The sequence below is a fragment of the Miniopterus schreibersii genome (assembly GCF_964146895.1).
Source record: "Miniopterus schreibersii genome assembly, chromosome: 13".
Classification (NCBI taxonomy): Eukaryota; Metazoa; Chordata; class Mammalia; order Chiroptera; family Miniopteridae; genus Miniopterus; species Miniopterus schreibersii.
Window position 1 is genome coordinate 46635674 of NC_138113.1, and position 14463 is coordinate 46650136.

Consider the following 14463-nt stretch of genomic DNA (forward strand, 5'->3'; position numbering starts at 1 on the left):
GAGAGAGAGAACCATTGACGTGAGAGAGACACATGGATTGGTTGCTTCGGGGCCAGGGAATGAGCCTGCAACTGAAGCATGTGCCCTTGGCTGGAATCGAACCCGGGACCTTTCATTCCTCAGGCCAACACTCTAACCACTGAATCAAACCAGCTAATGCTGCAAACATTTTTTTATAACAATATAATGATCTCCTGAATATATTTCACCTAGGTTTACCAATGTTTAATATTTTGGAATATCCTTCTTTTTCTTCTTATAATTCTTATTATTTTGCTGAACTTTTGAAAATAAGCTACAGACATTGTAACCCTTCAACCCCAGTGCTCAGATCTACTAAAAACAATATATGCCCACATGAAAACAGAAAACATATTAAATTCAGAAAATATAGCATTGATATAATAATGTCTAATATATAGTTGACTTTCAACCTTCACAAATTGTTCCAATTCTGTCTTTAATAGGATATATATTTTTTTTGTCCAGGATCCAATCAAGAACAATACATTTCATTTAGTTTTCATGACTTTATAATCTCTTTTAATTTGGAACGATTCTTAGCATTTTTTTGTCTTTAATAGAATGTCACTTTTTAAGACTCATTTTTTAAGAGCACAGGCTTGTGTGTAAATGTGCACATGTGTGTGTGCATGTATGAGAGAGAGAAAGAGAGAGAGAATAATTATTTTATCAGGATTACATTTAAGTTATACATTTTGGGCAAAATTATTATAATCTGGCGAGTGATAATTTATATAAGTTTTGAAAGATGGAAATTTATATGGAGAGATGAAGTGTGGTACAGAAGACAATTTAGAACTAGGAACTCAGTTGAGGATTCTTAATCATAATTCTAAGCTCTTACCACTAACTATAGGTGCTATGGATGGTTTATTTATGGCCTGAGATTTTTTAAATAAATGTAAAATGATTCAAAATTAGATTGTCAAATGGAAATTTTGAACCAGGCCTTTAAAAGATGCATTTAGGTAAGATACAGCTAGAACTGGTTCCCTGATGACAACATTCAGCACTGCTCCCTAATTAATGACAAACATAAGAAACCTCTAATCTCTCAGAAATTCTGTTTTAATCTTTAAGGTATATGTTTCTTGATACGGGAAAATTGAGAACTTTTGCCTTTAAAGCAAAGAGACTATATCCAGTATTAAAGCAGGCCTCCACAAGATAATTCTTCTTTTTTAAATTTTATTAATCCTTACTAGAGGATATTTTTCCATTGAATTTTTAGAGAGAGTGGAAGGGAGGGAGGGGGGATAGAGAGAGAGAGACATTGATGTGAGAGAGACACATTGATTGGTTGCCTCCCACACATGTCCTGACTGGGCTGGGGATTGAACCGACAACCCAGGTACGTGCCCTTGACCAGGAATCAAACCCATGACACTTCAGTGAGAGGACCTGCTGTCTAACCACTGAGCCATACTAGCCAGGGCCACAAGGTAATTCTTAACATTTGAAAATTTGAAACATTTTAAATGGAGAAACATGACACCTTTCCTGGATATTGTACGACTACTGAAGCATAAAATAGTCACATTCTTGTAGACTATCCCTTTATTTGGTAGATAAAGCAAACCCAGAGAGACATTGAGCCCAAATTTATAGTGCTAGAAAGTACAGATTACTCTCTTACCTAAGATTCTCAATTCATTGTTTGACTGGCAGATATCTAGAATATGCTTGTGGAAACCATAGGTTTCTACTTCATGGAAATCCTCTCCCCATGACTTTCACAGCTGGGCCCCAGGCTTCCAACGGTAGTTTAACAATAGAATGGGGAGTGTCAGAGAGATTTGCAACATGATGCATTTACTTACTAATGGGGTCCATACCAAAAAGTTTCTTTTCAGATCAGTGCCAAGTTTCAAGTACCATAGACCACAAGAGATATCATTTTTTCGTGTGATTCCCCAAATATGAACTCAATAATACTTTTATCAGCCATGTTTCTAATCCATTAGCTATATTGACTTTGCCATGAAATGAGAGTAATTCAATTTCAGATTATATTATAAAAGTGAAATTATTATAGCTTTGCCTGCTTGTTTTATAGTAGTTAAGGCTATGTCAGGGTTTTCATGCTGAAGCACTATATTTCAAAGTTTTATAATCACACATTAAAAAGGGAAAAAAAAAGCCAAATGGCTTTTGAGACCGCATTGGCGCCTGTGAGAACTCCAGGTCAGGCTTTTTATTCAAAGAGATCCATGTAGATGGGCAAGTCTCTCAGATTAATAACTTGCATTATTAGGTTGGTTCTGGGTACCACTGATGCATTTTCCAAATGCTACGGAGAGGTCCATCCTCTGGTTTGTTCTCCCTCTGAATCAGATACATGGTACTATAAACAGAAGGCAGAAGACACAGTGGTACAAGTCACCCAGTTCCTTACTATGTGACTATGACCAGGTTACTTAATGTGGTTGAGACTCAAGTGATTAAAAATTAAAAAATGCGAGACAATTTATTCTAACTTCCTGAAAGCAGAAGACTGGGCCTTTCGAAATCATTTCCAATGCTCCTAATATCTGAGTTTAAGCTAAAATGAGGATGCAGCTAATATAAGGGATTTTTAGGAGCAGGAGAGAGATTGCTACCTCTATTTTATATTGGAGATACATTACAAAAAGATCATTCCCCAAAATATCCAATATGAGGCAAATGTCTGACTTAGGTCTCATTTAAAAGTGCAAATTTAGCTTGAAAGAGGTGAAGACATCAGATGTATATATTTATGGAAAGATCAGTCCAGGTAAAGGAGGAAATTTGTGCTATAGGGTGTGAACATGGTCACTGTTTGAAGGACAGTAAGGAAGCCCGGAGGACTGGAATGGAGGGAACCATGCATGGGATATACAACACTGATTTACAACACTAACCAAAGTTATCATGGGTGGCAACATCAATAGGGCCCTCGAGTAGTTCTGTTGTCATTGATTGGAAAGAGGGTCCATTGGTGGAGTCGAAAAAGAGAATCTCTGCAGTCTTGTGTTTAAATGTGTTTAAATAAATCTCTACTTTAGCTGTTGGAGTAGAGCACAGAAAGTCAAGAGTAGGTACAGGATACTGTGTTATGAGGCTATTGCAATAATCCAGATGAAAGATGATGATATTCAGGACCCCAGAGGCTGCAGATGAGATAGAGGGAAATGAACAGATTTTCTCTTTCTTTCTTTTCTTTCTTCTTTCTTTCTCTCTCTCTCTCTCTTTCTTTCTCTCTCTCTCTCTTTCTTTCTTTCTTTCTTTCTTTCTTTCTTTCTTTCTTTCTTTCTTTCTTTCTTTCTTTCTTTCTTTCTTTCTCTTTCTTTCTTTTCTTTCTTTCTTTCTTTTTTCTTCTCTCTCTCTCTCTCTCTCTCTCTCTCTCTCTCTTTCTTTCTTTCTTTCTTTTTCTTTCTTTCTCTTTTACAGATCAGATATAGGATATAAACTAAGGAGAAGAGTTAAGAATGACTCCAGGTTTTAATTGACCTAAGCAACTGGGTGGAGTTTCTAAGAAAATTGGATGGAACTGTTGGGTGCAAGGCAGAAATAAGTTCAGGAGCTTATTGAAAAGCATATTGATAAGCGACATCTACAATGGGAAATAGCTACGTGGTTTTTAAATGTGGTATATATGGCTGAAATATAGATACTATTACATGTCTCAGGTAATGCTATTAAACATGTTCCCTAACAGCAGCACTGCCATTTTGCGCTTCAACCATTTTTATACTCACTAACCACGTAAAAAGTACCATCAAAAATGGTAGGAATTGAAAATATTTGATCAACAAGTGGATTGGTAAAACATATAAGGCAAGACATGATATATTCCATTCTGTGCATTTGCCATTATATACAGTGTAAAGAGTGGCCTAGGCATAGTCCATGAGGATACATTCGCAATGGTAGAATTTATGTCAGAAGAGATACACTAAAGGCACATCTCTCCTCCACCTATAATTAAGATCATCAGCAAACATCTGAAACAAGAGTAGCGAATGACAGGTTTACTATATACCAGGCAGAGTGTAAAGATTTTTCTTTTTAGAATTGTTTTTAGCTTATCTCTTTATATCTTTTTAGCTTCCCATCTGGTAAATACTATTATTTTTGTCAATTTGCTGAATGAGAAACTGTGGAGAAGGGAAATTAAGTAAATCCACAGTTCACACAACTACCAATTGGTAGAGCTATAATTTGTATGTAAATTTAAACCTGTGCTCTTGGCCACCAGGAAATAATACCTTTAACTGGAGACCTCCAAAATATAATGGGAGCTTTGAAACTTCAGATTTTGGTAAACTGTCCTGTTGTAATCATACCCCAGTCACTTCTGTTGAGAAATAGCTTTCTTAGCTGAAATATCTTTTCTGCCTTTCAGAAAACCTGAATTATGGCCAATTACCATCCCACTTCTAGAATAAAGCTTTCCTCTTTGACTTCCTCTAACATTGACTGTGAGAAGTAAACCACTGAGCTCTAAATTATGGATTGTTCTACACTGCATGTTACTAGTTTTAGATTATTTCTTTCAGACACTGGCACTAATTCAGGCTTTAATAAATTAACTAGTAATAGAATAACTCTGGAATAAGCTAAAACTAAGAACAATTATTTAAAATATTAAATAACTACAAGATGTTCTCAAGATTCCCCCCCCCACCACCACCACTTGGTCCACAGGTAGATCATTTCATAATTTAAATAAAAGGAATTAAAATGAGGAAAGGCCTGGGCTTACTATTGCATGGTAGAAAGCAATCACATGTAACTTCGATGAGGTTACTTTATGGGTCTTTTTCTAATTTAATTTACATTATCTCAATCCCAGAAATTATGGACCATAAGAAATCTCAACAGATTTCAATATCTATTTGAATTTAGTTTTTCAGATTAAATTATTTACTGTAATTGTAATCTTTCCAAATTAAACAGATGGAATGAGCAATCTTGCCAGGAAAAAAGCATGGAATGGAAAATTAAGAATGAAATTGTATTAACCCTGACAGCATTATTCCATTCTCAGATTCATGCATGAGAACTTGGGCCCCGCTATAAGAATAGAAGAACATTTAAAAAAAAAATTTAATATCACTCTAAGCCCTCAGTCTCTATCTTCTCAAATCCTCTTTTATAGATAAATAATGAAATCTAAATATACAGCATTATTTATGACTGAATTTCACATGTAACTGAATTTTCTATTTTGTTAAAGTTTTTCTCAAGTGCCAATAGTCTAACATTTTAATAATTTTTATGAAATTTATCATGTATTTATGTACAAAATAAAATGAACATAATTCTATAGAACTTTTTAGTTTCAAATCAAGGGAAATGCTATGACACGGTGTACAGATTGCAGTTGGTCAATACGCATTGAAAATTACTCATGGTGTGGACATCTGGTACTTCTTTGAGTCATATAATTCTTTCATGATATTCTTTGGTTTGGTACTCAGAGTAGAAAAAAATAATCCAAAGACTTTTATCCAGGGCATCATTATCTAAAACACAACAATAAGAAGATAAACAAAACAACACTTTGAAGCTTTTCAGTTATCCAGTTACTTAGCTCACAGGTTGAAATCATAAGATGATGGAACATGGGAGAGAAAGATTTAATGTTAAGGTGGCAAAGGTAGGTGTAAATAATTGACGTGTGTAGAGTTAGATGTGCATGGACTGGGGCTTAGAGACAGGATTGCGGAACCCAAGGTCTCCTGAGGGTCACTGTGAGCATAGGAGTTGGGGAATCTGACAGAAGACAGAGGAAGACATCATATTCAAACATTCTTAATTTCTAGGTATGCAGAGAGTTTGTCCTATTGGTAGTTCCTTGTGTGTTTAAGTTCAGCCTCTGCACTGTTTCACATTATGTCAGGGCTCCAGAAATAGTTATTTAAACTGTGGTTTTGCCCAAACCACAAAGTGATAGTTCCAATTCACAGCTGCAACGTACAGATGCTTGCACCATATGCTACCAGTCTGAAGATCTTCCCACTATAAACTGGGATGCCATTTCTAAGGAAGAGAGGGGCTAAATTATTAGGTAAATTGATCAGAATTAATATTAGCCTGATTGAGTCTGAACTTAATCTGCTTTCAACACTCTCATTTTGGTTCCTTTCAAAATCCAATTAACTTATACAGCTGATTAGCATTTGAGAGTTCTGATTTTACAGCCTGAAAATTTCTCTCACCATTGCCTTCTCTTTCATTTTCATTACTTTAATCCAAATATTACAAAGATGTTTGAGAAAGTATTTGAATGTTAGCCAGTCTCGAGTCTGAAAATTGCATGTATAGCTATAATTGGTTAGGTTTTCTGAAGCCAAACAACATCCTTAAGACAAGTAGGAGAAACCATAAAAGCAAACACAGGTGCCAAATCTGATGCTATAAACTATGTAGAAATAGCACATTTACCACATCTAAATGCCCTCTTCTTTATTTTCTGATAACAAGCAAATAAACAACCAACACTAGAGTATAATTATGTTTCTCCCTAGAGAGAATCAAGAAAGTAAATCTTTTCATGTGTTAGGAAATTGACTTTATTTTTTGAAAACCCTTAAAAGATTAAATCTTTTTTACTTAACAATGCCAAACACATGCCAAGCTCATAGTATCAAGAAGAACAAGTGAAAAAATAAATGACAATGTCATGTACTTTCTATAAAACTACCATGTGATCATACCATTCTTTCAAAAAGTTAAATAAAATGCTTTTTAGTTTAGAGTTAATTCCAGGGCCTGAAAATTCTCTTTTTACTACAACAACAGGTTGAAGATCCTGAACAAAGGGCCAATCTGAAACAACTAGAGCTTCCAAACTTTGTTAAACTAGACACTTAGATGTAAGTGAAGGGGAGTCAGTTCTCAGCTTTGAGTTTCTTTGGGGATCTTGAACTTATGCTTTCTCTAATGAATGAGGCATGAGAAAAAAGAGATACAGCCAGAATTTATCAAAGTGGAAACAGTAGAGAAGACTCCAAAAAACCCAAAGAACACATCCTTTTTCCAAGAAATCTTGATTCACTTGACCTTGCACTCAGTAGAAGGAAAAAACAGTTTTTGCTGAGAATTTCTGTTGACAGCAAAATGGCACCAGGTATTAAACCAGTGGAGTTAGACCTGACCTTGGTTCAGCAGCCTTGGTACTTGAGTTCTGGCTAAGAAAGAATTCAGAGCCAAGACTCAAACCATAACAGGAAGTTTAATTAGAAAGTCACAGAGGTAGGAGAAGTGAGTTGTAGGAAAAAAGGGCTCAGGAAACAAGTTACAGAGGCAAAAGTAAAGTTCTTGGAGCTTAGGGAAAAGAGAAAGGCAAGGAAAACACACCTGGGGAGAGAGGGTAGAGAAAAGCACTGGGTGCTCCATAGACAGAGCCACCTGAGAGGAGGGTGGGGAAAGGCAGATGTTGGGGGAGAGAGAGAGAAAGAGAGAAAGAGAGAGAAAGAGAGAGAGAGCCACTGGTTTCTCCAACCTGAGGCTTTTTATCCCCTCACCAAAGGTGGGGATCTTAGGGGAGGTCCCCAGGGAGGGGAGTATCTCAATAGAATATTCATCAGCTTTTCCAGGGGTGTCCTTTCAAGGTCATAGTCTCTACTGATTGGTCAGTCCTAGGGGAGGGGTTATTAGTCATTGCATCTGGCCCTGATGTCAGCCATAGTGTCACTGTGTCTGGTTTTGCTGCTTTTTTGGGCCTGGAGCTGAAATACAACTGAGGCCTAGATGTTATCTTTAGGGCTTAATGCTTAAGGGAGTGGTTGTGGAAGGGCTTATATGGGAGTTTTGTGAGGCTCTTCTCTGGCTTTCTTGTTGCTCCTCTAAGGGAGTCTACCACATGACTAACAACATGCTAGGAAAGGAAAGGTCGGGGGGGGGGGGGCGGGGAGGGGGTACAGAACCACATAACCAGCGATATGCTAAGGGAAGAAAGGTCACCCTGGGGGTGAGGTCATTGTTTTCCCAGTTTTGCTAGGTACTCAGGGCTTTCCAAATTGGTGCCATCCCATACCTGGTCTATCATTCATTATCTGCTCATGCCTGTCTACTACATTTCTACTCACAAGCCTGTTTTCATGTGTGTTTTTAGTCCAAATCCTTGCTACTTTGTTGCCTGTGAGACCTTGGTTATTTCAGGATTTGTCCCTGACACAAAGTACACATTTATATAATTCAAGAAAGGAAAAAAAAAAAGGTGGGTTATACATAGTATCACAGGGCTATAAGAGATCTGTGGTGAACCTGTTATTCAATTGATTATTTCTATTTTGTGTTATCAGCTCATATAGCCCCTAGACATTGAATAAACTGTACCAGGTCACAGTTCCTTATACCAAGGCTGGACATCTGACTCAGAAAACATTGTTTTAATTTTCCCCTTACCTCAAATTGGTAGAGAAATCTTTATATATTTTTAGTTTTCAGTTCAGTGCACATTAATTGAGAACATATTCCATATCTGACAATGCTTGAGAGGTTTGGGAAATATCAGTAAACAAAACTGAGATCCTGGCTCTCGTGGAGCTTAAACTGGGCAGATTATGTCACCTATTTGCTTAATACCTGCCTTGGGTTCCCATCACACCTAGAATAAAGTCTAAACTCCTTACCATGGTACAACGATCTGAGGTGATCTGACCCTTGCTTACATCTACTGTTTCATCACCAAACTCAGTGGCACTGTCCTTGGTGCTCCTGAGATGAGCTGATCCTTTCTTATTTGTTTGTACCTAAATTTCCTGTGCCAGAAACATCCCTGGCTCACATCTCTGACGGGCTGACTGTCCTGGTTTTACAAGTCTCAACTTAAATGTCACTGCTTCAAAGACAACGTTTTGAATCACACCACTAAAAACAACAACTAAAAAGAGAAACCCTACCCACGACCAAGACTTTATACCATGCCATAATTTCCCCCCCTTAATACAGCCCAAATTACTGTGCTTATTGAATTATTTGCTTGTTTATTCTATCTCTTCTCCTTTTATAGATTGTAAGTTTTATAAGAGCAATTATATATGTATGCTTTCCTATTCACTGCCTTATTTCCAGCCCTTAAAATAGTGCTTGAAATTTATTAAGCTGTCATAAAATGTTTTGTAGAATGAAGAAATAAATAAAAATGAATTCATATTAATTTATGCTTTTCTTAATATAAAATATCAAACCAATTTTGCTAAGGAAATTACCCATCCAATATTAATGCACTGCTAAAAGTAACATATGATGGGAATATGCTTAATTTCTCTAATTGACAGACTGATACAGAAGTGAAAATAAGGGAAAAGGCTCATTTCTGACTGACCTGAGGTCATGTAAGCTTTTTTTTTTTTTTTTGCTTATAAATTGCATGATTATTAGAATTATGCCTACACACAAAATAGATTTTTTTTTGCACTCTGGGTATTTTGAGATATATTTAATTCAGGACTATAAATCACAAAGGAAAATGATTTATGTAAATTAAGAATTCATTAGCATGCATTAAATTATTTTTCCTACAATAGAAACAAATAGAAAAAGTCAAATGGATCAAGTCAGTAAAAAAAAGAAGAAAAGCAATTTGCTAATAATCACATTACTAGGTTGATAAATAATGAAAAATGGATATGTTCAAGGCTGCAGGAATCTTTTACCTTCACTGTTATTCAAATTGAATTCAAGAGGCCATTCTTTTCTTGTTTACAATAAATAGTTGACTTTATGGCTCAGCTTATAGGCATTCTTGCTCATGACAGTGCATTTGATCAACATGAAAACATCTTCCATTAACTACTGTAAAAACCCTACTGCCATTGTTACTGGACTGAAGGGGTCTTTTTGCCTGCACATGTCAAAGTCCAATAGCAACCAAAAGAGTGCAGGTTTATTAGTTGAAGAGCTGGTGGCTACGCCCAAAGTCACAGGTGAGCCAATGCTCAAAGACCTGGCTCCCCATAACTTCCAGGTGATGGATTAATTAGGAAAAAATTCATTAATTATGGTGAGTAAAGGTGTTAGGGTTGTGGTCTCTACTGATTGGCTGGTGCTAAAGTAGGGGATAATTGATCAGGCAGGTATGAAGTTCTTTTGTCTGATTTTGCACAGACTGGTTTGGTGGGGCCGTTTGTTTTCCTGGGTCTGGAACTGAAACACAACTGAGGATAAGATATCATTTTTAGTTTGACTGAAAACTCCATCTCTGTGGTCAATAGATCCAAGATCTTGTTTCTGAGACTACTGGATGCTGACTGAAACCTCATTGTACTGAGAGCTTAATGATTTAGCAAGGGAGGGGGAGTGGGGGAGTCAGAGTACTGAGTGAGAAAAAAAAAGTAAAGGTCAGATCAAAGAAAATAAGTTTCTGCATGGTTAAGCCATTTATTTATTCTAGTAAATGTCATTTAACTTGGTGGAAATGAGAGGCAAGTAGGACGGTAAAGAGTCAAACTATCTTCCACTCCTGATTCTACCACTTAGTGGCTTTAAGAGATTTTTCCAGTTTATCTAGAGTCTCTGGGGCCTATTTTTCTCATATATAAAATAAAATAATTAATTTCCACATGACATACTTGTAATGAAATTCAAGGTAATGCATACAGTATGTCTGATACATTATAAGCACTGAATATTTTTATTTTTTGTCCAAATCTATCCACCTTTTGAGGGGGGCACATGAGATATTTAAACTTTCTTTCCTTCACATATATTATAACTTCCTTACTAGCATTAAAATGTTTGTCCTAAAATGCATTTTGAATCGATTCTCTAGCCAAAGATGATCTGTGTTTTCTCCGTTCAGCTCGCATTCTTTACAATAATATTTGAGCCTTTTATGTTGTGATGCTGTTACCAGATGGGGACCAGGAAAGAGCAGGTCTGCCCCAGGCCAGCTGACAGTGTGTAGGTTGGTGACTTAGTGCGGGAAAGATTTCACAGCACCAGTCCAGGTGATTTGGAGAGTGTAGTTATTAAAGCTGGGGATAGCGAAACACAGGAAGGGCTTAGGGTAGAAGAAGCAACAGGAGAGAGCCTTGGCCGCATAAGAATTGGTGTTAACAAATCTGAATTTCAATGCAATATGTGCAATTTATAGCTTATGTTGACTTATGTATGTTAGCATTTTTATACCAGTTTCATAATTTAAAAGCTAAAACTAGTACAACAAATAAACTCGAGAGCATAAGTGCACAAAAAGTACCTTTGTCAGTGCCGCTTCCAATTAAGCACCATACATGTTAAAGATTAACTTTATTATCCCTGTGTACTCATTCTTTATATTTTTACACCTGGCTGTATCTAAGTCTATCTTACAAATATGTCTATCAGATAATCTCTTTTCTTCTTTTATAAACTCAAAAATGACATGATACTGTGTGTAAGGAGAAAAAATTCCCTCTTCTCTCCTCTGGTTCTTTTGGCTGGTCAAAAAATCAACTCACCAGGAGGCAGACTGAGCAGACAAAATCCAACTTTATCTCATGTGCATGAGAACTCCACATACATGAGATTCAGAGACCCTGAATATATGAAAAGTTCAGGAATAGAAGGGGGAATTGAGGTGTATAAGACATCCTGAGCTGCGTATTAGGTAATACACCTTGGGGGTTTTAAAGGGTCATTGCAGGATATAAGAGGAAAGAGGACCTTAAGTAAATAGAAGTTTGCTCTGCTCTAGAGATAGGTCAAAAGAATTTATCTCCTGTAATCTCTTATGGTCAAGGCCCCTGATTCAAATACTTGTAGGTAGTTAACAGAAGAGACAAAAGTTTCTTTTCAGCCTGAAGCTAAAATTGCCTTTGGCTCAGAGTTATTTGCATACCACTGAGGCACTTCTTGGGGCAGCTTGTTCGGAATCTCCACAACACTTTGCTCTCTGTTACCATCACTCTTTTTTTTCCATTGAGCAATTCTTTCAATGGGTCAGCAAAAGTTTTCAGGTGGGTTATGGATTGGTTGGAAGAATCTCGTCCATCAATGTATGGACTGCATCGTTTTATTAGATTCTCAATATATTTTGTCAAAGTTAGCATATATTATCCTAATGTTGTTGATGTAAAAAAATATGACAGAGCAGTGGAGTGCACAGTTCAGTGAAGGATAGCTTCTCTTAGCCCCAGAGGTTCCTAGCTGAAGTGCTGATGTGTGTGTTGGTGGGAACTTTAAAGGGTTTTGCTAAATCTGAAATAAACATTTGAGCATTACATCACTATTTATAAAGACCTAATAAAATACATATTTTTAGTACCTCCATTTAAGTAAATATTTATAAGTATCAGGATCTTTGGGTTCTTTAAACATTATCAGTGATTTCAAAATCATAGCCACTACCTGAGTGCCTCCCTGCACATATCAGAGGTTCAGAATCCTGGAAAGTATTCTCCTAAAGCCAGAATAAAGGCTTGCATTGTCAATATATGACAGGTCAAAACCTGTAAGAATTTTTATGAATTTATTTGAGCCAAACTGAGAAGAATTGCTAGGAAGCAAAATCTTAGTGGATTGAGAAGAATGCTCCAGAAAATGGCAATTATGCACCTTATTTTATACATTACATTTAAAGGAGGAGACATAAGGGGGTTACAGGAAATTCACTGATGATAGATTAGGGAGGAGGGAGGAGACAACTCTGGGAAATCTCTGGGATTGTACAAAGTAAAATGAATAGACACATACTACTTTTACTTTTGTAGGAGGTATAGGAGAGTTAACAGTCCATAATTAACATAATAAGAACCATAAGGGGGTTTGGGATCTCTGCTGAGGGGCAGGCGTGGGGGAAGGACATTACTTAGATATTTCAAAGATATGTTATCAGGTATGATATCTTAGATGAAAGAAATACAGCAAATATATTCAGTTAATTTGAAGACTGACCTTTGCTAGGGAGAAACATCTCCCTAGGACATGACTACCTGCCATGAACTGCTTTTCGATAGAGAGTTTTAATTTCAGACCAAGCTATGTGGTTACTTTAGGTCTCTGAGTTGTAAGGCTGCCATGCAGGCCTCCCCTGAGCTTGTCAGGTTTAGTATGTGGCCCTTTTTCATCCATAGGTAATTCTTCCCTCTCATATCTTCCTTTACTCATGAAAAAAGTGAATTTATTCTTTATTCTTTATATTAAACCATAAATGAAATAAAGCAGTGCTTTTCAATTTCTTGATCATAAGCCATAAAGTCTTTCCATATAGAAAAATTTACACACACACTGAAAATAGACCTTAATGAAGTCACACTTAATTTTAAATGTCATTTCTATTCTATTTACTTATAAATTGATTTAATTCTTTAAATGATTATGGTGATCTACTAAGTTGATTTTATAACACACTAATGGGGAACTGCAAGTACTCTAAAAAATCCTGACATGAAGCAAATCACGACAGTGCTGTCCTGTTCTTTTCACTCAGTTGCTAACTGCAGGTTCCACAAAGTGACCATTTACTATAGATGTGACCTATGTTTGCTGTGTTATGATGCTAAAAAAGTAAAGAGAAAAAAAAAGTGAGGGAAGGACTGAATGTGGCTGAGGAAACTCAAAGATTTAGAAGAGACTGTTTTCCTTTGGCCTGGAAAATACTTACCTGATGTAGGGTGTGGTAAGGAAAAGTGGAGAAGTAGAAGAGATTTCTGGGTTTCCAACTTCTAGACAAACATTTAAGATAAGCATGCTCTATTGTCAAAAGAAAAATGGAATTAATTCTTGGTGAGCTATTTATTACCTAATCTTTCATATTGACACTTAGATAATAGCAGTTACTATTTGCCAGGTGCTTTCCTAAATGGTCAGACGTATTTAATTTATTTAATTCTCATAAATATCAGATGAGGTGGGTATAGTTATTATATCTAGTTTACAGATCAGGAAATTGAAGCCCCAATTTGTTAAGTAACTTGCCTAAGTCACAGAGCTATTTATGAAGAGCCAGGAATTTTAGTCCTTATGAAACACATCCTAAAGTATCATATAGGCATAACTGCATTAATAACTAATAAGAAGAACGCTACATGGCTCATCATTAGTAGACTGCACCCTTCCAAGAAGCTTCTTATAGCACAAAACATGATGTGTTTGCAAGGAAAAATGGTACGAATGTCTTGTGCTAGTTAATTCTGCAAGCACTCTACAGCAGGTCCTGTGCACGTAAGTTTGAAGTACTAATGATTAATTTAAAGACAGATTAAAAACAAATATTACTAAGGAAAAATATCCAAGCAGTGATGTTGGAGGAAACAGATGAGCTTGAGAAACTTGTTCTCAATAGGAATAACCAATGGGGACAAGATATGTGACATTATCAGTAAGAACAGCCATTCAGGAGCAGAAGAGATAAAAGTGAAAGAAGAGGGTGTTGTCACATTAAAGACTTACAAATAACACAATATTACAGATGTTCATAAAATGTAAAATTATTTTTATTATTTTTTTATTTCTTACCTGAGTGTATGTTTTTATTGACTTGAG